The sequence below is a fragment of the Carlito syrichta genome, unplaced genomic scaffold (assembly GCF_000164805.1).
Source record: "Carlito syrichta isolate Samal-C Ts95f unplaced genomic scaffold, Tarsius_syrichta-2.0.1 Scaffold302518, whole genome shotgun sequence".
Classification (NCBI taxonomy): domain Eukaryota; kingdom Metazoa; phylum Chordata; class Mammalia; order Primates; family Tarsiidae; genus Carlito; species Carlito syrichta.
The window spans coordinates 1,040,454-1,067,169 of NW_007246614.1; the positions used below are offsets into that span (position 1 = coordinate 1,040,454).

The following is a 26,716-nucleotide window of genomic DNA, read 5'->3' on the forward strand; positions in this document are numbered from 1 at the left end:
AGTATGTATTTTCTGTTTGATTCAGGGTTCTTTTATGACTGCTAGATTCAGCCATGTTTTTTGAATTTATATGCAACTGGTACATTCAACAAGTTTTTCTTCCCTTTGCTTTCATCCATACTTGGACAAATCTTTTGTATCCTTTATTGCTATCTTGGGGTAGATTCAAGAGTTTTTAGTCACTCAAAAGTCTGGTCTAGTATAAAAAAAACTCTTACATACATTTTAGATACTCTTACTACACAGAAAAAAAACAAAATAAACAACAGAACCACCCCCCCAAAAAAACCCAGATGCTCTTGATAAGAGAGGGTAGGTATGTTGTCTTAACTGTAGTAATCACTTCGCTATGTATATGTAGATAAGGATACCAAAACATCATGTTATACAATTTAAATATATACATTGACAAAAATTCCATAAAATCTCTTACATGATTGTCCTGCTCCTTTCTCCCTATGCTACCATCTAGGGCATGAGGATGGGGGATGGGTCATGGGGACCTGGAAGGTGAGGTCCGGTTCAGTATTTGTACCCACCCCTTACCCCTACCCTGCTGCTTCTGGCATCCCAGTATGTGAGATCTGTAGGAGATAAAAGAATTTGTTTAGCTTCTGCAGTAGAAGCTTGACTGTCACTGTCTTTGTCTGACAATGTCCTTTCGAGCCCTTTGTGTGGCAGGTTTCCCTGGAGTGTGGCTTCTAGTCTGTTTCAGCTTGTCCTGGTGGCCCCCCTACTCAGCAGGCAGCTTTCATTGATCCTCAAGCCCATCTCTGTATCAGTCAGATGCTTTGTTCAAGCCTTGCAGTCTCTCAGAGCATCCATAGGAAATGCAACCTTGACTGTCTCTGCTGTGGTCTGAATGTCTGTCCCTTCAAAGTTCATAGGTTGAAACTTAACCTCCTGGTATTAAGAAGTGGGGCCTTTGGGAAGTGATCAGGCCTTTAAAGCTCCACCCCCATTGATGAGATTAGTGCCTTTATTTTTAATTTTAATTTTAAATTTTTGAGTTGGAGTCTCACTCTGTTGCCCAGACTGGAGTGTAGTAGCATACCCATGGCTACTGCAGCCTTGACCTATTGGGTTCAGGTCATCTTTCCACCTCAGTCTTCCAAGTAGCTGGGACTAATTTTTGATGTATTGTAGAGATGCGGTCTCGTCAAATTGCCCAGGCTGATCTTGAACCCCTGGGCTCAGGCAATGTTTTCATCTCTGCCTCCCAAAGTGCTGGAATTACAGGCATGAGCCACCATACCCAGCAGGATCAGTGCCTTTAATAAAGGGAATGAGGAAGAAAGTTTGTCCCCCCACCCTTTTTTTGGTCCTCATGTGAAGACACCTAGATTGCTTCATCTATGGGGATTGGGCTCTCAGCAGACACCAAATCTGCTCATGCCTTGATCTTGGACTTTGCAGCCTCTGCAACTACAGGAAATAAATTTCTGTTGTTTGTAAATTACTAAGGTTTTTCTTTTTAATTGCAGCAGGAACAGACTAAGGCCATTTTAACCTCTTAATAAGCTCAAGTCTCCCAGGGATTCATGTCTATATGCAGAATGCAGGGCCTCAGGCTCTTCCACATTCTCAACTTTAGGTCCTAGACACCAAATGTTAGGTAACAAATACAGTATCTCAGAGCTTCCTCTGAGAACCAGTGTCTAATTCTTTATCTGCTTAATCTAGCTGTTTTGGAGAAAGTGATCATTTCTCTCTCTAATCAAAGTTATTTTTATTTCTGTTTATAATTCTGTTAATTTTTACTTGTATATTTTGAGGCTTTATTGTTTGGAGCACAAAACTTCTAGATTTCTATAGCTTCTTGCTGAATTAGTGCTATTTATCTTTAAGTATTGCCCATCTTTATCCCTAATAAATACTTTTGTCCTAAAGTCTACTTTTTCCTGATAGTAAAATTGCCACTCCAGCTTTTGTTATTAGTAGCTAAACTGCTTCATATATCAGGCATATTTTTTCAATAAATTTAAGTTAATCTTTTTTGTTTATTTATGGTTTAAATATGTCTCTTGTAATCAGGGTATATATGGAATTTTAAAATCAACCCGACTGAGAATATTTATGTTTTGACAAGTGAGATTAATTTACCTATTGTATATTTATAATATAATTACAAAATATATTTTTAGTTAATAGTGTTTACTTACTCTGTGCTTCTCATTTTTACTTCTTTTTTGACTTTGTCAAATTTATTTGTTCCTTCTCTTCCCATCTACTGTTTTTGAAATGTATACATTCTAATTTTAGTCTGTGTGGGCTCTTACTGCAATTTTTCAACTATTCTTCACTTAACAAAGTCTAAAGTTAAGCATTGTCTTTGCCTACTTTCCAAATGATACAAGGCTCCCTGATTCTGAGCCCCTCATCTCTCACATTATTGTTTCCTGATTCTTTAGTTCTATTTTTATTTTAAAAATCTTTTAAAATTAAGCATTACTAGGATATTTTAATTGTGTAATATCAATGCTTAACTAGATTTATCAATTTACTAATTTTCTTTGTTTACTTTTGCTTCTTGAATTTCTTTCTTTTTTTCTTTCTGGGTTTGATTTCTTTCTTATTGAAGTTACACTCTGGTAGTCCTTGAATGAAATATCTATGAGTAGTAAAATCTTTTAATCTTTTCCTCAACATTTCTTCAATTTACCCTCATTTTTGAATGATAATTTTGCCCGACATAAAATTTTAGGATACCAGTTATTTTCTCTCAGCACTTTGAAGGCATTATTTTATTGCCTTCTGGCATCTAGCGTTGCTGATGGGAACTCTTGTAATCCATCAAATTATTTCTTTTGTAGATAATCTCTATTCTGTTCTCTGGTCACCTTTAATACTTTCTCTTTGCCTTTGATGTTTTATCATGATATGACTCGATGTGGATTTAATAATATTTATTTTGCTAAGGCCACTTTTAAAAAATTCCAGAGTCTCATTTTTTTCTCCTCAAATCTGGTTATTATTTCTCCTCAACTGTATCTTTTTTTTTTTTTTGAGTCGGAGCCTCACTCTGCCGCCCAGACTGGAATGCAGTGGCCGCTCCTGGCCACCGCAACCTCGACCTGCTGGGCTCCCGCGATCCCTCCGCCTCAGCCTTCCACGTAGCCGGAATTACAGGCATGCGCTACCATGCCCGGCTGATTTTTTTGATTTATTGTAGAGATGAGGTCTCGCTGCCCAGGCGGGTCTCGAACCCACGGGCTCAGGCAATTCACTCACCTCAGCCTTCCAAAGACGCAGGATTACAGGCTGAGCCACCGAGCCCGGCTTGAATAACTGATTTTTAAAATAGTCTATTAATATTTTTTGTTTCTGGAAGATGTCTTCAATTATTTCAGCATGGTCAGTTATTGGCTTATACTGTGCTGCTTTTCAATTTAGTTTCAGTTTTTTTTTTAAAAGTAATTTTTAAATGCTTTTGGCTTGATCTTTTATCCATACTGTTTGGGGTGCTAATCTTCAATTTTTTTTTTTTATCTCTTACATTTATTGAAATCTCATTTTGGTTTTTTTCTTCATATTTTTGTAATATTGCTTATGAACTTATCTTTAATGAGGATTTTTCTTCTATAACCAAAGTCATGAAAGTGTCTCTTCAGAGTAGGTTTTGTGTTTGCTTCTGTCAGAGCTCTGGGGATTTTGATGGTCATGAATCAGTTTATTATCTATCTATCTATCTATCTATCTATCTATCTATCTATCTATCTACCTATCTATCTATCTATCTATCTATCTATCTATCTCTCTATCTTCATCAACATCATCTATCATTAATCTGTCTATCATCTATCATTTATCTATCTATCTGCCTATCTATCTATATATCATCTATTAATCAATCATCTACCAACTACCCAGGCTGGTACATACATGGGTAATAGACATGTAGTTTTTATTTCACATAGATGACTTTATATATATTTTTTCTGTACGTGGCCTTAAACACACAGAAAGGGTCCCATTCTCTGCTCTTCTGCTTACAATGAGCCATAAACTGCTTTTGATCGCTGCTTGGGCCTTAGAACTCTACCCACAGTCCTTAGGACTATACAAGCGGGGCCCAAAAAACCCCAGAATTATCTTTTGAAGGGCAGGCCCCTTGTAGTACAGGCTTCTTCTGCTATGTAAGTGTTCTGGGAACCCATTGCAATTGTTGTACCATCTAGCATTGTTGTAAAAGGCTGCGTTTGGCTTCAGTGAGTTTTTTTGGAGAGGTTTTCAACGTATTTGCCTATTTCATGATGGGTGATTGAGTGCACCTGCCCACACTGCGCTGCGTGTTTTAGCAATTTTTGACCAAAAACGGCATGATTCCCATGCCCTGCTCTCCATTTTTTCACCAGATCTCACCCTGAGCGATTTTTTTTGTTTCCCCAAATGAAAAAAGTCTTCAAAGGGAACATTTTGCCGATTTGGAAGAGGTAAAACAAAAAAATGGCAGAAGCACTAAAAGGCATCAAAATTGACGAATTCAAAACTGTTTTGAGCGGTGGAAAAAGTGTCTTGACAGGTGTATTGTATCAAATGGAGGGTACTTTTTGAAGGTGACTGAATTTTAGATATGTAAGAATAAGTACACATTTTTAAATAAATTAATTAATTTTGGTTTTTTGGGGTCCCCATTCATATCTGTGGTCCAAGTCCCTACTGTTCAGCTAGAACTTACCACTCTTGTTTTATTTTCCTTCTTTGATTCTGGACCTTGGGGGATTTCTTTTTTTTATTTTGCTTTTGGCTATGGATATAATTTATTTTTCTTATTTTTGTCCTTGGCTATGAGTATTACACACACACACACACACACACACACACACACACCACACATATTCTTTTTCAGGTATAGAGTGGAGATCAATGGTTAGATCTTCTGTAGCATGTCAATGTGTTTGTAATTGGAATAGAGCCTGATTGTCTCAGGTGAGTCTGTCATGGTGACTTCAGGCTGCCTTTTATAAAGAATATTTATTGTACTTCTAGTGATGCACGGGCACTCAGTAAGATAAATCTCTTTTTAAAAAGACTTGGATGATGATGGATACTGCACCACTCCAACCTCATTTTCTTCATATAACTTTCTGTGATTGGCACTGAAAGCATTGGGGTAGTATAGACAGTTATCTGATAGTATAAAAAGTGGACAGAAGTGGAGAGGGAGAAAATAAAACTCAGGGCTTTCATTTTGTAGGTGAAACTGAAAAGTCAGCATGAGAATGAGCCTACGACTATGTGGAAGTTGTAAGGAAAGACAGATGGAGAAAAATATTTTATCTAATAAATACTGAAGAGTGTGCTAAGGTGAACCACAGCAGAATCTTCAGTTGGAAGTTGGAAAGAAAGAGAGGGTCTGTAATAGGTTTGGTTACCATTTCAGAATCCCAACAAGAGAACAAATGGATTGTAAATCTTGAAGTGGGATGAGTCTAATAGAAATCACATGAAAATATAAAAATTGCTCTTTTCGAGACCAGCCTGGGCAACTTGGTGAGACCTCCTCTCTACAATAAGTAAAAAAAATTAGCCAGGCATGGTGATACTTGCCTGTAGTTCCAACTACTTGAGAGGCAGAGGTGTAAGGATCACCTGAGCCCAGCAGGTTGAGGCTGCAGTGGCAATGAATGTGCTACTGCATTCCAGCATAGGTGATGGCATGAGACTCCAACCAAAAAAAAAAAAATTGCTCTTATTCAAACTGACCTTATCATCAGAGAAAGTTCTTTGAGAATGGCTGAGATCATTCTTCAGGACCTAATATGAATATGTGGATTGGATTAGTACTTTGGTAGGATACAACAAATAATATAGTGTGTAAATTATAAAGGTGATAAAAGAGCTAACATTTATTTGAATATTTTTGGAAAGATATACTGCTATAATGGCCATAATGAGAAAAATGTGTATGCTTAGGTAGGTAATTTTTTAATCTATTCATTCTAAAAACATGTATTTACTTGAATCTTCTTTTAATTTAATGGAAAATGCTGTAGGAACATTGAAAACAAATTATTATTATTATTATTATTTTGAGTTGGGGTCTGACTCTATCACTCAGACTGCAGTGCATGATCACAGCTCACTGCAGCATTGAACTCCTGGGCTCAAGCAACTCTTCCCCTTCAGCCTCCTAAGAAGCTGGGACACATCCATACCTGACTAATTTTTGCATTTTTTTTTATAGAGATGAAGTCTCACTGTGTTGCCCAGGCTGCTCTTAAACTCTTGGGCTCAAGTGATCTTCCCATCTTGGCCTCCCAAAGTGCTGGGATTACAGGCATGAGCCACTGTGCCCAACCTGAAAAGACATTTTTAGGCTGAGGTGAGAGGATTGCTTGAGCCCAGGGGTTCAAGATCAGCCTGGGCAACTTGGCGAGACCTCATCTCTACAACAAATCAAGAAAAATTAGCCAGATGTGGTGGCACATGCCTGTAGTTCCAGTTACTTGGAAGGCTGAGGCGGAAGGATCACCTGAGCCCAGAAGATTGACACTGCAGTAGCCATGAATGTGCCACTGCATTCCTACCTGAGCAACAAACAGAATGAGACTCCAACTAAAAAAAATTTAAAAAGCTAAAAAAAAATTAAAAGTAGCCAGGTGTGGTGGAGCATGTCTGTAGCTCCAGCTACTTGGAAGATTGAGGTAGAAGGATCACCTAAGTCCAGCAGGTCGAGGCTGTGGTGGCCATGAGCGTACCACTCATTCCAGCCAGGGTGACATTGTGAGACTCCAGCTCAAAAATAAAAAAGAGTTAAAAGAAAATTCAAAATTGTCCCATATCATCCTCATGCAGCTATCTTCATTTGCATTACATTTGTGTATTGCTTTTTCTGGTTGTAATCATACCATATATAATATTCTGCATTTTCTTCTATTTATTTCATAATAATGTTTTTAGGTATCCAATAAAACTCATAATTTTGTGGATATTTTAGAATAGAGACTTACTATTAAGATATAAAACTTGTAAAATTTCAAAAAGGACAAAAATAGGATTGCCAATTTGTTTTGTTAAATAAAGGCATTGAAAAAGGAAAAAAAACCACAATGATTCTCTAATTGCATCAGCATTTCAGCAAATCAAGGACATTTTAACACACATACACACACACACACACACACACATACTCTCTCTCTCTCTCTCTCTCCAAGGAACATAATAATCTTGGAAGAAAGTTCCTTCAATTGTGTTAATGTAGCTTTATGAATAAAATTACTGTTCTAATCAGGCATGGTGGCTCAAGCCTATAATCCCAGCAGTTTGGGAGGCCAAGACGAGAGGATTGCCTGAACTCGAGGGTTCGAGACCAGGCTGGGCAACTTGGTGAGACCTCATCTCTACAATAAATAAAAAATGAGCTGGATATGGTAGTGTGCGCCTGTAGTTCCAGCTACTTGGAAGGCTGAGGCGGAAAGATTGCCTGAGCTAGCAGGTCAAGGCTGCAGTGGCTGTAAGCATGCCATTGCACTCCAGCCTGGGCAACAGAGTTGAGACTCTGACTCAAAAAAAAAAAATTACTGTTCTTCCACTTTCCCCTTATTTCCCCAAAGATTATTGAAAACTCATCAGGAGCCTTTCCTCATCTAAGAATGAAATTGTGGGTTCCCCTGGACTGGACGGTACCCTGAGAGACTTATTGATGCTGATTTTCGATTTTGCTTGCAAAATAGCTGATTCATTCAATAGAACTGGTGAGAAAGTTGGTGTTTCAAATGATGGGCCCCAAATCCACTGCTTCTCCACATAGATGGAGTTCCTCCATGCAGCTACCAGAGCAAGAAACACCAATGGGTGGCCAGATTTTTATGTTTATTTTAATAGGACTTTGACTGAAAGCCCTAAAAAATGTTCAAATATGGCCTATTGCTGGAGACCTTGACATCATTGCTATTCATATTTTTGAAGAAAAGGAATTTGGTCAGGATATGAGACGTGTTTCATAGTTCTTCACATGGCAGAGGTGACATCTGAAAGAAAAGTTATAATTAGGAGACCATGAGTTAAATGAAAAGTTTAACATTTGTGAACTGGCTCAATTTGAAGTCATTGAATATTCATCACACATTGGTGCTGCAGAGGATTTTAAAAAAATATATTTCGTTTTAGAGCTGTAGGGTGTGAGTGAGGATTTACTACATAAGTAGGTTGTATGCAGGTGACATTTGGGCTATGAGCTGGTCCTCTCTTCCTCTGATAGTGGACCAGGTACTCAGCATGTTGCCATGTACCTCCCTCTTCTCCCTCCCTTCCCCAGCAGTGTCCAACATCCTACCCTTGTGCTCATGTGACCAGTGATCAGGGCCCACTTGTGAGTGAGAACATGTGGTATTCAGTCATTCTTTTCTGTGATAGTTCACTTGGTATGATGGTCTCCAGTTGAATCCATGCTGCCATTAAGGCCATGGAAAGTGCTCAGCCTCACTACTCATCAGAGAAATGTGCAGGATTTTAAATGTTTTCTTGCCTGAGTTCTTGCCTGAGATACATTTGAGATCCCCTGCTTTGCTGGTGATTGTGCTTCAGGCTGGACCATGGCTAGGTTAACCTGTTCTGAGTCAAGGCAGGAAGCTCCTCAATAAATTTTTTGATGTGGTTTGCCCTTTGCTTCTCAGAAGGAAATTTATACCCACTGGAATCGTTATTTTTTGAGGACTTCCAGCAGCTCTTAGCGTTCTGGGTGTGAAAAGCTCATGTGTTTTATTCACAAAACCTCCAGCTGCTTAAAGGAGTTTAACATGAAGTGTAATTCCGCTGTTAGGTGTTCAAAGATTTTCTCAAAAATGCTTGAGAGACAAATGAAAAAAAAATTTAAAAGCTCACAAATTAATGTGTTATTAAGCATGACTTCCACAGGGTTGTTGCTCTGTGCTGCTATTTATGAAATGTAGATGCATTTTTAGGGATGAGGGAGGATTTTCCATTCCTTACCATACCACCCCCATTAAAGTCAACATTTATCAAAAATCATTTGATTTTTGAATGCCTGATGTTTGTACAACTGTTTTGGCTTTTTTTTTCTTTCTTAAAGTTCCTGTGTTTGCAGTGAAAGTGTCAAAAGTTAAAAACAGATGAATTCAAGAAGTAGGAGTTTATGCCACATTCAAAGAATGGGAATAAAAACATCCAGAATGACAATGAAAGTAGCTCAGAATTATTATTTATAAGATATTCTCCTTTTAAATATGTGCTTGCTAATCTTTTATCTCACTTTGTTTTTAATTTTTTTTTTTATGTCAATACATTTATTTTAAAGCTGCTTCTAGGCCAGGCATGGTGGCTCACATCTATAACCCCACCACCTTAGGAGGCCAAGGTGGGATGATCACTTGAGGTCAGGAGTTCAAGACCATGCTGGGCAATGTAGTGAGATTCCATCTCTATACAAAAATAACCAGGCACGATGGCATGTGCCTGCAGTCCCAACTACTTGAGAGTCTGAGGCAGGAAGGCCACTTGAGCCCAAGAGTTCCAAGCTGAAGTGAGCTATGGTCATACCACTGCACTCAGCCTGGGCAACGGAGCAAGACCCTGCCTCAAAAATAAATAAATAAATAAATAAATTTTAAAAATTAAGTTGCTTCTATTACTGTCTAGGGGAGAACTTATCCTCTGATTAAATCAAGGTGGTGACTGAAAAAGCTGGCATATGGAAATATGAGAATGAGTGCTCAGAATTATGTGCTCATGAGAAAATGCCAAGGAAATGAGAAACTCAGGAAATCAAGTAATATAAAAATTAAAATGAGGGAAATTCTTGTTCTATGGGAACAACGCTTAGTAGTGATTCCAGTTTCATCTCATCTCTATCCTGGTTTCTCTGGTTAGCCTTTGACAGTGAAAACTTAAAGTACATGTTTATTTATCTCCCTATTTTTCTACTTCTCCATATGATTTTTTTCTTACCGATCATGTCTATTTCAGTCATATGGTGCTGGATTGTCTCAAAATCAACTCAGTACGTTGCCTAGCTGCCAAATGTATTGACTTTAAAGAAACCTAAGGAGATTTTGCAAAGCTCTGTAGATGTTTTGGGACCACAGTTTACAACTGAGTCTTCAGTTGGGATTTCCATAACTGGTGTCAGTTAAACGTGAGGTTGGATTCCTGCCTGATATTGCTGTTGTGTTTTAGACTTTGTTATTTGAGTTGGTGGGGAAGGGGTCCTGCTGACTGTCAGCTAGCCTTTCAGTTCTAGATTCCAGTGGTCCCCTACATCTGATGATGTCTGTTGGTCCCAACAACAAAACTCTGTGTCCAGTGGGCAGAGGTGGCGACTATAGTTGGTATTTGCTCCTTGTAAACCCAATTGCAATAACAAGAGAGGAAGAAAACCTAATAGTGACAACCATCACTATTAGAATTGTGGAGCCAAGGATTTCCAGGTGGGGTTAGACACATGGGTAGGCTGGAAATCCCAGGCCTGCCTTCGTTTTTAAGGAGCTATAGCCGAGTTTAGAAATTATCTGTAGTCTCAAGTGGATGCCTCTGTGACTGACTTACAGGAGATGCTCTATGTATATGGTTATTGGTTGTCCAAAAAATTAAAACATAAACAGAGAAACAAAACAAAGCAACCTCTTGGCATATTTAAGCCATAAATGTGCCTTGATTGTGTAATTGTGCTTTCAACTAGTTATATAATTTCATCCTTATTTTCTATTAGTGTGGTTTCTGGTCAAATACAATGGAACTCCTGTACCAGCCTGTTATCCATCTTAAGAGGAAAGAGGAGTGATTAATATGATTGACAAGATGGATGCAATGTTGGGTCCCACAGTCCCAGCATGAGAGGGACTGCCACATAGGGTGGGGTCACTTCACCTTTTCATTATATTCTGGGGGCTGGTTCATTATATTCTGGTAGAGTGGGCAAGGACCCCCAAGACACTAGGCTGTCCTGACTCCTATCCTTCAAAGGACATTTTCTGTCTCACCTATCCTGCCTTAGAGAGAAAATGGGAATCCAGCTATGACTTTAACATCTACATAAAGCTGGTCGCTTCCTCCAGCCACTGTTCTATAGGCAAATGCTTCTGATTCTGAGGTTGCCAAAATGGCCTTGGTGCCCAGCTGTTCTCACAGCATGGTGTTTTTACTGATTGCCTTCAGCTCCAGGTGAGCCAAATTCAGGGTGAGTGGGGGTGGGGGGTTGGCGTAAAAGCTGGCTTGGATCACTGACCATTTCAAGACCGTTTTGTCACTTGGTGTTTGTCTGTCTGATACTCTCACTCTTGTAGAATTCTTGGCTCTGTTCCTGACCTTGGGCCCCACAGCTCACTTTTTTTGCTTCTTGTTTTCCCAGCTCTTGTGGAGACTGGGTGGGCTGTTGCTAACTCTTGGTTTGATTGCTTGTGACACCAACCTACTTCTCTATGGCTTTGTGACAGGTATTCCTGCCAGGGCCATGCACCAGACATCCGAGAAACTGGGTTTCTTTGTTTGTTGACTAAGCTGGACACAGTAGGGTATAATGTGGGGACAACTTTATTTCTGTAAGCTCCATGGCTCAAGTCTAATAACATCCAGCCCTATTCCAAGTCTTCTCAGTGCCAACCTTGCCCCATCACTTCCAAATACTGACACATAGTCTAATCTTCAAGCATTGAGAAATACAGAGAAGTCTAATTCTTAAAAGTCAGTTTTCCATCCTGTTTAAAGATTCTTTGCATCTGGAGCCTGTCTCAGGATCTCAGAATTGGCTCCTCTGGGGCCATGGCTGTTCCCAGAGTGGAGAAAGAGTAGAGGCTTGGGCTTCCGCTCTTTCTTGCCATTGGTCTATGCTTCTGTTCCTCCAGAGTTGGAACAGGAAGAAAGAGGACAAGGTTAACTTGATCGTGCCTTTTGATTTGGCATCAGAATCCCCTTTGTGAAGCTGAGGTTTAAATGCTGACGCTGGTTCATGAAGTGAATTGGTAGGGTCCTGCAGGTTCTTGTAGTGACATCACCCTACAGCTCTCTCCATGGCATGGTGATACCCCCCCATATTTGTCTGCTTATGGTACCCTACCCCTGGCTACACCCTTGGTCCACCTCCAGCCTCTTTCTGTCAGGTTGATTCATCCCTGCAAGTACAGCAACATTCGGTGGGTCCCCGGGCACAAAAGCGTGCTTAAGTATCTTGCCTAGCTATTGATGGAAGCTCGGCATGCCCCCACCATGGCCCCTTCTTGTCACCTATTCCCAGGTACCTCTCTAACAGCTTCTCCATCTGGAAGTCAGTCACCAGCCCCTGGCAGCTCAGAACCCTAGGGGACGCCTTTGAGGCAACCTCTATAGTTCTTTGAAAGCCTCTCAAGCATGGTATTTCCGTGCATACATGAGAGTGTCACTATCCAAGCCTCTTTCCTATCTACTCCAGGAGGCCCTGCACAGCCTTCTGAAACTCTCTGAAGGAATGCCAGGTCTCTGGTCTCCTTTGATCAGCTCTAGTCTCCCCTTTCAGTGTCAGTGTGTAATAGCTGATTGCACACGTCTCTTCCAACTCCTCTCTTGGTCGACTGAAATATGAGAGTGTTTGTACGCTATGCAGAAAACAGCAAATCCTACAGACTGACTCTGGGAGCTGGCTGTTCAACATTGATCTGCATCCGACACACATACACTTGAGGTGGGAGAGGCAGAAGGGTGGAACTTGATGCTGTTTTTTGGGGGGGGTTCAGGAGGCTCACTCTTTAGAGAGTTGTGCATAGATGTGCTGGCTTCCTTTTTTGACGGGTGTGAACACCTACCACCCCATGCTCTCAGTCTTGAGCCTTAGCCAATGGTGGGAAACGTCCCACCTTGCATTGCTATGTACATGGCATTTGCGACTTATCAGTCCTGTGCCTGGTATTTCTTTCACTTATTCTCTGTTTTCCAGATTAGTAAACTAAAACTCGAAGAAGGTGGACTCATTCAGGGCCACATGAGTGATCATTAGCAGAGCAGGCTGGCCTCCTGGTTACAACTACTTCCTGCTCCTCCACGCATCTGACCTTCTCTGCAGGTTCCACTGGGCCAGCCTCATAGACCAGCTGCAGTCTGACTCCTGGAGTGATGAGTGGGGTCCAGAGATTCTGATGCAGGTGGTTCATGCATCACATGTTTAGAGATCACCTGTGCAACCTGGCAGGGACTCAAGGCTTGGGCTTACGAGAGAATATGGGTGGATTTTAGAGTGAGGCTCTCCTTCTTCCTATGCTAGGGAAGGGTCAGACTCACAGTCCTTCCTATATGTAAAGGAAGTGAATGGCCCAGGGTCAAAATTTTCCTCAGCTCCATCTGGGGAGCACAAGGACACTGTATCCACTGAGGCTCACCTCCACATACCTTGAACAACTGATGATGTCAATTTTTGCTGGATTGTTTTGTACTTGCTAATGATCTCTAAGTTCTTTCCCATGTTATTGACTGTAAGTCAAGTGATTGTAATTGTTAATCATATCACATAATCTGTAAATAATATGACTTTATTATTCTGGGTTTCATTAGCAATTCTGGTAAATTAACTGTGTATATTCAATGTTTCCATTTGGCTTGGGCTATGGACTGTGCTGCCTGGCCCCCACTCAGGAAGGGAGGGCTTATTTCCTCAGTGCTGGGAGTATGTCTGGAGGATGCCTCAGCCATCAACCTTCTTTGGGATGTGCCAACTGATGATGATTGCCCTGTCCAAGGTCCTGGGCCAACCTACAACCAACAACTAGTTAATGCAAGAGTATCAACCAGAGTTCTTCAGAAAAGCAGATCAGTAGGACAGATATATATATATATATATATATATATACACACACACATATATATATACACACACACATATACACATATGTGTGTATATATAGATATGCATGCATATATGTGTAAATATCTGCATATATACAGAATGTATATACACATATATATGTATATATGTACAAGTATATATACGTATAGATATAGTATCTCTCCATATATTCCGTTTCTTAAAATAAATCTTATTATAGATCTCTCTCTATATATATCCATAGATATACATATAGCACATGTATATATATATGTATGTAGATATATAGAGATAAATATATAAAATGAACTATGCATATAGAGGATGCCAAAAAATGTGTACACATTTTAAGAAAGGAAAAAACTGTGTTAAAATTGTAATACCCAATATATACTGATAACAAAAGATGAATACAAGTCATGTTTAACTTCTGCAATTACAAGAGGTACTCAAAGTGGTTATCGTCAGTGTCCAGACACTTCTGACTATGGTGAACTAAAAGTAATTTATAGATAACATCTCTTAAAATTTGTATACTTTTTTGGCACCCTGGTATATGTATATATAGATATATAGATAGATAAATCAATGTCTTAAAATGAATCTCATGTCTATCTATATCTATGTACATATGTGTATATTACTATAGGTATATATGTATACATAGATATAGGTAAATAAATGGATAGATATAATGAGACTTATTTTAAGAAACTGGTTTATATAACTGTGAACTGGCAAGTCTGAAGTTTATAAGGCAGGCCGGCAATTATCTCTACTTACAAGGAAAGGTCTCCAGAGTGAGAAGCAGGCAAGAAGAAAAAATAAAGATAATAGTGGTGTATGATGTCTCAAGCTTGCTGTCCTAGCTCTTTGGGAGGCCAAGGCAGGAGGATTGCTTGAGGCCAGGAGTTTGAGACCAGCCTGAGCAAATAGCAAGAGACCATTCCTACAAAAAATTTTTAATTAGCAAAAATAAAAAACCCTCAAAAACCAAAGCAACAACCCCCCCCCCACACACACACAAATGATAGTGCTAAAGAGAACAGCTGAGTGCCCCTTGATCAGGACGCACCCTGGTAAGTTGATGTCTACTCAGATTTTCTACTGAGACTCAGAGTCTCAGTGCCTTTTGCTTGGGGGAGGCTGCTTTTGTTTTCAGTAAATGCTGATGGATATGGTCAAGTGGGAGGGATATTGTGGTTTCTGAGTCTTCTTGGGGTTTGTCCATACCATATCTGCAACATGGTGAGGGCAGCCCTTTCTGGGAGAGAAACCACTTCCAGCTTAGCCTAAAGTCAACAATATTCTTCAGCTTTCTTAAGAAGGCCCTCTTGACTGGGGGGGATTTTCAGAAGCTAATTCATAGATTGCCAAAATTTAGCATTTCAGAGATTTCCAGTAAACTAAGGGATTCTCCAGAGAAACTGAAAGGCATTAAAACAAAGGTAAGCTTGCATACACATAATATAAGGATGGATCCCCCCCAAAATAGGAATTATCTTTTGGAGGATAGATTTCCTGTAGGAATCTTTTGGAGGATAGATTTCCTGTATCCACTAGGTTAGTGTTCTAGGAACCCATCAGTGTACCAGCTAGCATTGTTCTGAGAGACTGTGTTCAACTTCAGTGAATCATTTTTTCAGTGAACTTTTTTTTTTTGGAGATTCTTTCAGTGTGTTCACCCATTTCATTATGGGTGGCTTATGAGTGCATGGGAATGTCCCTGTCCAAGCCTCTCTTTCCTATCTCCCCCTGGAGGCCCTGCACAACCTTCTGAAACTTTCTGTAAAGGAATGCCGGGTCTCTGGTCTCCTTTGATCAACTCTAGTCTCTCTTTTCAGTGTTGGTAAAGAATAGCCAATTGCACACATCTCTTCCAATTTATCCTGCCCACTGTGTTGAGTGTTCAGTATTTTGACCAAAAACAGCCTGTCCTCCCATGCCCCACCCTCCCTATTACCATATCTCAGCCTAAGCAACTTTTTTTTGTTTCCCTGGATGAAAAAAATTCTCAAAGGAAAATATTTTGCCAATGTGGAAGAGGTGAAACAAAAATGGCAAAAGCACCATAAGTCATCAAAATTGACAAGCTCAAAACCTGTTTTGAGCAGTGGAAAAAGTGTTTTGATAGGTGTAAGACATCAAATGGAGAATGAAACGTAAACATGTAAGAATAAATAAACAATTTTTTATAAATAAATTCTGTGTTTTGGGGTGTCCCCCTTGTATATCTATATATATGGATTTTTGACATTAGTGCAGACAAGTTAGTTCTGTCAAGTAATTAATCCAAGTGTAATGAACTTGGCTTACAAAGTTACTTCTTTCCACTCTCTCTGAGTTTTAACTGTGAATGAGTATCACTGGATCATGAGGGAGCGCTCCATGGTACAAATGACACAAAGAAAATTCCTGTTGTGTTGCTTTCTCTGCTGTTGAACCAGTGGATGACTTTTCCTGCACTCAGGAGACAGTTATGGCTCACAGTAATAGAGTCTAGGTTTAAATCCTGATTCAAATCCCTGTTTGTCCACTTACCAGATCTGTCAGCCTTGCAAACTTCAGCTTTCTGAGAAATCAGGATAGTGATAATCACCTTGCAAGCATGATGACTAATGCTACAAACAAAACAAAACTCTACACTCTACACCTTGCACTGATAAACAAGCCGGTACTACCACATAGGAAAACAGCAGTGACTTTGTTGGGTTCATTCGGCTCACAGTGCCTTTGTTTTTTTACAAAACCTTAAGATGCTCTATCTTCGATAAAAAGAGACCACCCCCAACTTGTTTTGAGAAAGGGGGCATGACCTGTCTCTGGGAGAGGACCCCGCCTCCCTCCTGCCTTAGGCTCTCCCACTTCTTTATTTTTCTGGAACTTCTGCAAAACCTAGTCAGATTTCAGAGGGTCTGGCCAACAATGAAAATTCTGGTACTTAGTAGCACTTTTCCCAGCAAGAGGAAAAAAATGCTGAATAAGCCTTATAGTTGTACCTCATGAATGCTGCAAATTGAAAACTCAATGAAATGTCAAGCAAAGAAAGAATCTTTTAGCAGTTTGTTGGTTTACCAGGCAAGTGTGTGGGAAGCCAGAGACAGCCTGTGAGATTCTCTCCTTCAGGAAGCCTCTGCCCTCCAGGGGACGCCTTCTTACCCATTTTACTGAGAAGCTCTTTGCATCCCTCTACACTCTCACACAGTCTCCATCTTGGTCCCCCACCTCACTGGTTCTGGAAACTCTTGTTCTTCTTTAAGTTCAGAATACCTCAACACCAGTCTTCTGCCCAGCTTCTGCACTGAGGTGGCCCCAGCAGAAGTCTAAGTCCTAGACTCTGACTGTGCAAAGCTCCAGAGCTTTTGTTCACCTTGACTCACCTCATGGGCACAATTGTTCGTTCTTGGGGCTGAAACAGAACTCCCCATCTTCATCAAAACTTACTTGCCCCTCTTCTCCCCTTTTCCTCTTCCTTCTCTCTTCCCCTGATCTCTGTACCTAATTGTCCACCAGGTTCTGATGTTTCTTCTTGCTGTCATCCTGACTCTCTCATTCCAAGGCTGCCCTGTCTTTACTACCTTGGGTTGGATCACAGTAGCTGCCTCGGCACTGGCCTCCCTGCCTCTGCCCATCCCTGCTTGTCCTCTGCCTCATGAATCTTCTCTATAGCCTCTTGGGGAAACTTCACTCCACAGATGCTCAAAAACTTCAGCAGTTATTCTCAGAGCAAGGTTCAAACATCATAGCCTGGAATTCCAAGCTCTCCCTGTTATCTTGGTCTGGTTCTTTGTGATCCACACAAACCTTCATAATCCAATAAACTTGCCTACTATCTCCTTTTTGCTTTGGGTTCTTCCACTTCTTAATTTTTCTGGAACTTCTGCTGAACTTCACACCCTTTCTCCACGCCCTCTGTTCCAGGTCATTGTCCAAAACCCTCCGCTCTTACCTGCTCTGAAAAGCCCTCTTCAAGCCCCTCAGGAGATGGTAAGGATGACTTTTTTTTAAAGCATTTTAATACTGTCAACAGAGGGCTTTTATTATCGGATTTCATTTCATCTTCACATGAGGAAGTAGTTGCATCACCCCCCCCATAGATGAGTTTTCTGTAAGCATATTTCACTTGATTGTCTGTCTTAAATTATTCTTTCTGTCTCTGTTGTCCTCTTTTCTGATGTCAATAGAAGTTCTTCCTATTTTTAATGATGAAAATTCTCCCACTCAGGGCTTAATCCCTCTTTTCTCTCCCCTGAACTCTTCTAGTGCTTCTTATCAGAGCAGCTCTGTGGTTTTCTACTCTATATTATAAAACTTTGAGCCACAAGCTTTCTCTCCTGCAAGGCATGTAGGTTTTTGGGGAGCAAGAGACACACCTTGTATCTCTTCTGTCCAACATGGCCCACACAGTTCTTTGCATGGGGTGAGTGCTCAGTTCATCCTTGTTGAATGACTCACTGATGATGGAACATGGAAAATTCTGTATGGATGCAGTGCATACCTGTGAAGCCAGAGGCACACTATAAACATTCTTCCTGAGTATCAGGGAAGAGTGTCTGTAGTGGGATTCATTATTTTCATTTTAAATAGTGAGGGTGATTTACTTTTTTTTTTTTATTTCCAGACTCTGTCCAATACAAATGAGACAATCTTTATGCAATCTTCTTAAACCAGCCAAAACTCTGTAGAAATGGAAAAACTGGTTTTAGTTCTTCTGGTGGCTAAATACCCCTCATCAGAATGCCAAAGTGTTTTGGCAAATCCAATGAGCATAGAACTACTTTTGTGATGATTTCAAGGTTCTTTGAAATTCTCCAACCTTAACAAGCACAAGGAAACATTTTCCTGTAGATATTCTCTAAGTATTTGGAAAGGATTTTTGTGTTTGTTTGTTTTCTTGTTTTGGTTTTAACAATAGTGTAGTATAGAAATTTAAGAATCGCAAATATTTCTTTTGTCTGTATGCCTTTAATGATAGTTGATTTTTAATAAGAAGACTTTAGCCTCTTTCTCTCTGCCTCTCTATACTATATTCAAAATGAAGACATGTGCTACAGGTATCCCAGTGATGATGAAAGAAGAAATTTCATCTAGAAAATGATGCTTTGTAATGAGGTCTCTTACACATGGCCTCTCTTTTAATGCAAGTTGCTATTCTTGTTCTATTTATATCTATATTCTATATTATATTATATTATATCTATATTCACACTCAGGAATTTTGCCTTTCTTATCTATAATATTAAATTAATACACTATTGATTAGATAGCAATGAATTGTTTTATATACCGCCTCAGAAGCAATTACATATTATTAAGATTATGCTTGTTTTTGTTAAATTTTTATTGTTAATTTGAAAGCATGTAACAGATCCCATTGCAAGGATGGTTATTGATGCATTTGCTACCTTTAAGATTTGACAAAATTCATTTTGAAGGCCAAATTTACTTCTAAAACAGACTTGAGGATTCTGTTCACAAAGATATATTGTGTTTGATGAACTTTCTTAGAAACACATAATGTTTATTTAAGCAGTGACTTGCTTTTCAGTTGTCTGCTGTTATGAAATGACTAAATATTTGTTTTTCCAGTTGATCTTAAGGGGAAAAACATCCCTGGTAAATGTGTTTTCTTGAACAGAAGGCTCAATGTAAGATGGAAGAGAAGTCATATTTATAGTAACTTTTCCTTTCTTGATGTCATCCACCTTTCAAATGCAGCCTGTTTTCTTTCAAATATTTCATCTGTGCTGGGGGCCTCAAGGCAGATCATGGTCCCAGACTGAGGGACATAGTGCTGTTTTGCTTCACTGTGTTTTGTTTTGGGAAATCTGGTAGCTACCTCTTCAGCTCTGAGATCAGTTTGAGGGCTTTCACTTGCGAAATGGCAAGGTGTAGGAGGACAGAAGGAACCTGAATACTTACTTGGGTCCAAGAGCACCTTGGGCTTTACAAACCAGTGCACAGAGGTGTGTTAATGCCTGTTTCTGTTTTGCCTTCTCTTGACAAAAATAAATAAATACATACATACATACATAAATGGAAAAAGCACAGGGGATGCAGGTTGATCCCCAATGGCAAAAGGTCGAACTCCCAAACCAAAATGAAATAAAACCAGACCACATTAACAAGACTTAGAAGAAGCAAACAGTCACAGCCATTACATGACTCAGACACAACTGATGGAGACTCTTGCAGTTTTTTCCCTGCAAAATCCCTTTTATTCATCGACATTTTTCTATGACTTAGAATAAAAGGAGAAATTTCAGGGAATTCTGTAAAAGCCCAAGAATTGCCTCACTGAGTTCTAGGTTATAGCAGAGTTGGTGGCACAGTGATTTAGTGGAAACACACATACTCTCTCACAGTGTCAGATTGATGAAAGATACATTTTGAGGTACTAACCAGGTTCAAGAAGCAGAAGAGCTTACATGGAAGCAATTTAAGAGCACCCAGGTATGCCACATTTCCAGATTTGTACCTCTGTCTCCAAAGTTTTTACTTTCATCACAGGGACTCAGCATCTAGGAGAGCAGCTGACTATGCTGGTCTTGGCAGTTTTGCTGAGTGCCGTTTCCTTATCAATAGCTTCAGCTCCCTTTGTCTCTCTTTGGCTTCTAGAGCACAGTTGAGCTAGAGCTAGCTCCTGTGGGTTTACTAGAACCAGCTCTGCTCTGCACATCTCTTCCCAACTCTGCATTCAGGAACTCTAGTGGGTTCCTTGCAATTGGCCATGATGAGAATATTTACTCCACAGAAACTACCAAGTGCTGCAAATCAGTTTTCCTATAGACAGCTGGTTGTTAAACATCTAGCAGCACACCACTCTAAGATACCGGGGTCCCACCTTCCTACCAGAGATGAACCCCTACTGTGCCCTTGCACCTGGGCCCTTCCTCTGCTTCCTCCCCAGACTGGACCGTCCCTGGCTCTCCTGTCTCCATAATCTCTATCTCTACTACTCCACTAGTTGTCTTTATCTTGCCTATAAACATACCTGCTTTTCTCAACCTAACAAACAGACTAAACAAATAAGAGAAATATTCTTTTTGCTCCACCATAAATGTTTTGAGGGCAGGACTAAGCCTGTGCACTGTTGCATCCTTAACTAATGGCAATTTCTGGAACACAGTAGGTGTTCAGATGTTGACTGGATGAAGGCATTAGCTCTTTTTCCTTGAGCTACTCCTCCTCCCTGTTTTTGTTGTTCAATTTTTGTGAGTAGCCTGCATTGCCTTTTGATATCATCCTGATTTTCCACTACTGAGCCATTTAGAAACTGGCTTACTCCTGTCACACCACTGCAACATTTTTAGAGGACACAAAAAGATTTTAACTTGACAAATCCAGGATCTATTCTCAATGTGTGTGGTTGGTAAATGACTTTCTCCTGTTCATTAATCTATCTGCAGATGGAACACTGTGAGCTGTTTCTGTATTACTGGACGTCCTCTCTTGGTTTCCATGACTAAGGTCTTTCCTAGCTTCCTCCTAATTATCTGACTTCTCCTCTTTGTGTTCTTGGCTGTTTTCTTTTTTCCCTTCAGTCTGCTGAGTATTTTAGGTACTGTTCTCACTCAATCCTCTTCTGCCTGTATCATGCCCTCTTAGATCCTTCCCTAGTAAAAAAGGAAGAGGAATTTGTATTTTCAGAAAGCTCTTCAGCTGACTCTGATGCTCACCAACCTACACTCTGGCACAGAGCTCAAGTAGGGAAACGGGGGAGTTGGTATTTGTGATTGTTTCTATACAACTCTGTTTCTCCCCCAAGACTTCACTCATGAGCAAAGCCTATTTTTAGTTGGCACTTAGCTCAGTGGCTGACACACAGAGGGAACTCAGTCAGTGTGAGATGGATAAATGGATGGATGTGTGGGTCGGCGAATTAGATGAATGGATGGATGAACAATTTAATGAATAAATGAATTTGAAGGACACCTGGAGTTTATATTATGAAAGGAGACAAAAACGAGTGGAACTTCTTAATTCTAGAGACGGGGATTATCTAACATTTCTGAGCTTATATTCAGTGTCCTGTGTAGACATATAGAGGAAAGACTCTCCCTACTCTATAGACACACTCCCTACAGCATGCCACTCCTGAGAACACTCTTCTACCTTCTTATCTTTGCTCATTTATGTTCTCTCCCTTTCATGCTCCTCTCCTTATTCCCACTTACTGAAATACTAGGTACCCTTTACATAACTGCTCTGCAGAGGCACTGCTACTCCATGGCACTAGATGGGATTGCTGCCTCTTTTATCTTTCTCTTAGGACCGTCACTACATTCTGCCTCCAATCAGTAACTTAACTAAAAGTACAACCTTCACATCATACCCATTGTTTATTGAGAGTAAGTTCCATGTCAACCCAATATCTGGTCACCCAACATATGGATAGATTGAGATTGGTCACTTATCATGGTGATATTTATTTCCTGATTCTTAGATACAGTGTTGGAAGTAGGGAGATTTATGAGCCAAACTATTTTCCAGCAGATCATTTTATGTTTAAATTAGAGCTGAAGAGCATATCCAGCATGTCTGTGTGAGTATGGATATAGATGGTAAAGGATACTTTTACTGCCAGTAAGGTAACAACAACAATGACAACAACAAACCCAAATCAAAATGGTTTAGTTAACAAGGAAAATGTATCTGATATGACAAGCAGTCTGGTGGTGAGGTGACTTCAGAGTTAATTATGCCTAATCTTCCCCACCCAGAATATTTCCTTCATTTTTTCTCAGATTTCGATTTTGTCCTCAGGTGACCTCTCACAGTCCTTTCACAGTCTGTGAGATGGCTGCCACAGTCCCAAGTGACATACAGACAGGACTGAAATCATATGACCTTTCCTCGCCAGCCAAGATTTTTCCTAGAAGTCCTCTGGCTCATTTCCCCAGTGTTGAATTGGCCACAATTTGATCATGTGCTCTTCCCTAAACCAATCAGTGGTCGGAGCAAAGGGTGCCCACTGCTAGAATTTATACCAGAGTTGGAGCAAAGTCACCTTCCCTGGGTCATGGAGGGTGGGTTGCAAACTCAAGCAAATTGCAGTTCTTCCTTTAAGGGAGAAGGGAACAACCAGATGTGTTAGAGGCCTTTGCCGTGTATGTTGGGCAGTAAGGGAAAAAACAGGCTGCTCTCAGATTAACGTTTTCAAACTGGTGTGTATTTTGAGGTCTTAAGTCTGGTTTGCATAATTTTCTGACTTTTTTTACTTTAGTGAGGCCAGCTGTTACTTCACACGACTGGTAGCATGTCTCTCCCTGACAAAACTTCTCTCCCTGCACTTTGTGACATCTTTTTGGATGCTCTGTGGCTTCTCAGCTGTGTTATGGATAATTTACATTGTCAGATAAATACCCCCAGGATAAATGAAATATTAATAATGCAATAACACTAACTTAAAAATACCCATTGCACATATTTAATAGAATCCTCTCTGGGCTCTATTCTGGGTTTATAAATTAGACCCAATGATGTCACAACCATAAATCAAGTTATTCTTTCAGCCTAGAACAGGTTTTGGCACAAAAACATACTATAGTATAGCATGGTATAGGAAATCTTAGCTCATACTTTTAAAACTCTTATTCCCTTTCCAGCAATTGGAAACTAGATGCTATTTTAACCACTTACGTGTCCACGGGAAACATCTAACCAAGCAATAATCAATATTGGCTTTGGGTTTTGGAAACACCTTTGTTAGCACAGGATTTGCGCAGTTTTGCAAAGCACGATCAAATTTACCTTCACCCTCCCTCCTCCTGTTGACCTTCATGCCACCCCACCCAGAACTCCTCTATATGACTGAATGGTGAAGGTAACACATGACAGTGAAGAAAACGCTGTGAAGACATGCTTAGTATTGTAAAGTGATCATTTCGGAGTTTTGTTTCATGATTATTAAGATGAGTATTCTTGGTTTGGAAAATGCACAAAACTATAAAGAAGAAAATAATATGCAGCCATTAAAAAGAATAAATTCATGTCCTCTGCAGTAATAGGAATGGAGCTGGAGATCATCCTAAGTGAACTGACTCAGAAACAGAAAACCGAACACTGCATGATCTCACTCATATATGGAAGTTAAATGGTCACAAAGAAAGAATTAATAGATACTGGGCACACCAATAAAGGAGGAAGTCAAGAGGGAGGTTAGGGTTCAGAAATTACCTATGGTGTACCATGTTTGCTATTTGGGGAAAGGACCCCCTGAGACCCAATCCCCACCTCTACACAGTATGTCCATGTAACAAACATGCATTTGTACAGAATCCTTGCCCCTTTGTAAGGCTTAGTATTTCATTGTGTACATATAATATATTTCGGTATCTATGGATCTATTGATGAATGTTTAGGTTGATTCCATATCTTAGCTATCATGAATAATGCTGCAATTAACATGGGAGTGCAGATAGCTCTTTGACATACTGGTTTTATTTCCTTTGGGTATAGACCTAGAAGTAAGGACTATATGGTGTTTCTATTTTTGATTTTTTAGGAATCTCCAGACTGTTTTCCATAATGGTTGTACTAACTTATATTCCCATTAACAATGTGCAGGTATTCCCTTTTCTCTTCTCATCAACACTTATTCATCTTTTTGATAATAGCATTCTTTTTTAAATGCAAATTAAGCCACAATATCACACCTGTTGGAATGCTACTATTGGCTGGGTGAGGTGGTTCAAACCTGTAGTACTAGCACTTTTGGAGACCAAGGCTGGAGGCTTACTTGAGCCCAGGAGTTCAAGACTAGCCTAGGCAGCATAGTGAGGGGTCTCACTCTGTTACCTAGGCTGGAGTGCAGTGACATATTCAAAGCTCACTCCAGCCTCAACCTTCTAGGCTCAGGCCATCCTCTTGCCTCAGCCTCCTGAGTAGCTGGGACAACAGGAGTGTGCCACTATGCCTAATTTTTTTCCGTTTTTATTTTTGGTAGAAAGATCTTGCTATGTTGCCTAGGCTGGTCTTGAACTCTCGGGCTCAAGCAAGCCTTCTGCTTTGGCCTTCCAAAGTACTAGGATTACAGGCTTGAGCCATTTGTCTGGACTATAGTAGCATTCTAACAGATGTGATATTGTGGTTTCATTTCCATTTTCCTGATGATTAGTGATGCTGAGTATCATGAGGTGGGTTGGAGAGATGTTGGTCAAATGACACAAAATTCCAGTTAGGCATGAGGAAGTAATTCAAGAGATCTATTATACAACATGGCGACTATAGTTAATAACAATTCTTGAAAATTGCCAAGAGTAGATTTTGTGTTCTGATCACAAAAAATGATATGTGAGGCAATGTATTTGTAACCCACAATAATACATATTTCAAAACATCAAGTTATACATAAGTGTATAAATTTTTTCTCAAAACAATAAATAAAATTAAAAAAATATTTTTAAAAGAAGAAAATAAGAACCCCTTGTCATTTACATTGGAAATCCAGCAACATTCTGTTAGCATTTTGGTGACTTTCTTCAAGTCATTCTCCTCTTCCTCCCTTCCCTTTTTTTAAAACATCTATTATTTTTTTTTCTTTTTGCAATATTGAGATCACGTTATATATGTGGCTTGGTATCCTGGTTTTTTTCCCCCAAGTGTATTATGCTATATTTTTAAATACTTTGCTGTGACATTTGGGCAATTTAGATTAAATATCTCTATGCACAGGTCCCAAAGACTTTGGCTGGATTTGACTGGGGCCTCCTGAAAGGAGTGGGAGTGTCAACTGGCTGGTGGAACCATTTATAAATAATTTTGCCCATTACAAATATTGATTTTGATGCAATACTTAAGGCATTTTTCTAATTTAAAAATATTTTCAACGGAAACCAGTGCCATTTGCAATTTGTCATGTTGTGAGGATTCTACTATATAATATTTTGAGACTGAATATTTTACTTGGAAAGTTGCATAAATACAAAAATTCCCATATCTCAAGAAGAAGGAGGAGGAGGAGGAGGAGAAGGAGGAGGAGGAGGAAGAGAGAGACTGGATTTTAGAGTTGTGCTAACAGGCATATTCTAAGAAATACTTTTTCTTTCTATATTTTTAAATTTGGTAATGTTCTAATCTTTTAAAAATACTGATCCTCCTGGCATTCTTTTCTAGGACTAAAACAAGTATTTAGTTGTTCTCAGGATGTTTTATTAATCTTGCTACTCTGTTTTGAGCAGAGAAAAGTGTAGAAGAATGATCTGGGGAAATCATTACCAAAACTGGGGGCCGTAAGGAAAAGAAAACATTTTCAAAATATTTTCTTTGCAAAAGTATATGCATGCATCAGTATGCCAGTTCAGGCTCAGCATTTATTTCATTCCTAATTTTTGCTTCATAATACTGAGTTTCCCTCAGAGGAGAGGAATGTTGCCCCTCTTTTTTTTTTAAAGAGAAGGATTTTAAGTCCTTTCCCCTTTTAGGGTATTTTAAAATAATGTTTAGGAAATAGACTTTGTTACTACATGTACAGTTGATCCTTGGTATTAATATCTGGAAAAAAACACTAAGGTTTAATAATCTTAAATTTTTATTCAGGTTATTTCAAGATCTTTGAAGACCCAAGAAAAGCTGTGTTGACCAAAGGCAAGACAAATGACTCACAAAGAAAAAAGATGGTGGAACCCAGGGCAATTCAAGGTAAAACAAAGCAAAACAAAAATAATGCTACCCTTTCTAGTCAAAACATTTTTAAAAATGTGAATATGAAAATATTTTTTATCTTTAATATTTGGTATTTGTGGTCCCAAATCTTCAGAGACCTCTTCTTGGATCCTTTGCTGTTCTTTGAGGAATTGTATTGGTTTCACTTGATGTCCTAGACTCTCCCCTCCAGAGAAGATGCCCCATTTGCTGCATTTGCTGTAATAAAGTGCACCGCCGGCCGGACTCAGTGGCTCAGCCTGTAATCCCAGCACTTTGGAAGGCTGAGGCGAGTGGATTGCCTGAGCCCGCGGGTTCGAGACC

At 39.6% G+C, this 26,716-nt stretch overlaps 1 protein-coding gene across 2 annotated transcripts in view; it reads left to right on the top strand.

The window, feature by feature from the left end:
- Nucleotides 1-26,716, top strand: part of ERG (ERG, ETS transcription factor) — a 295,512-nt gene that overhangs the window by 50,082 nt on the left and 218,714 nt on the right. The window contains exon 2 of one of the 2 annotated variants that reach the window (XM_008056777.2): nucleotides 26,288-26,389. The gene's annotated coding sequence lies outside the window, so the exon portion shown is untranslated. Of the gene's footprint in view, nucleotides 1-26,287; nucleotides 26,390-26,716 lie in introns of those variants that run through there. The other variant, XM_008056781.2, reaches the window with a different exon arrangement.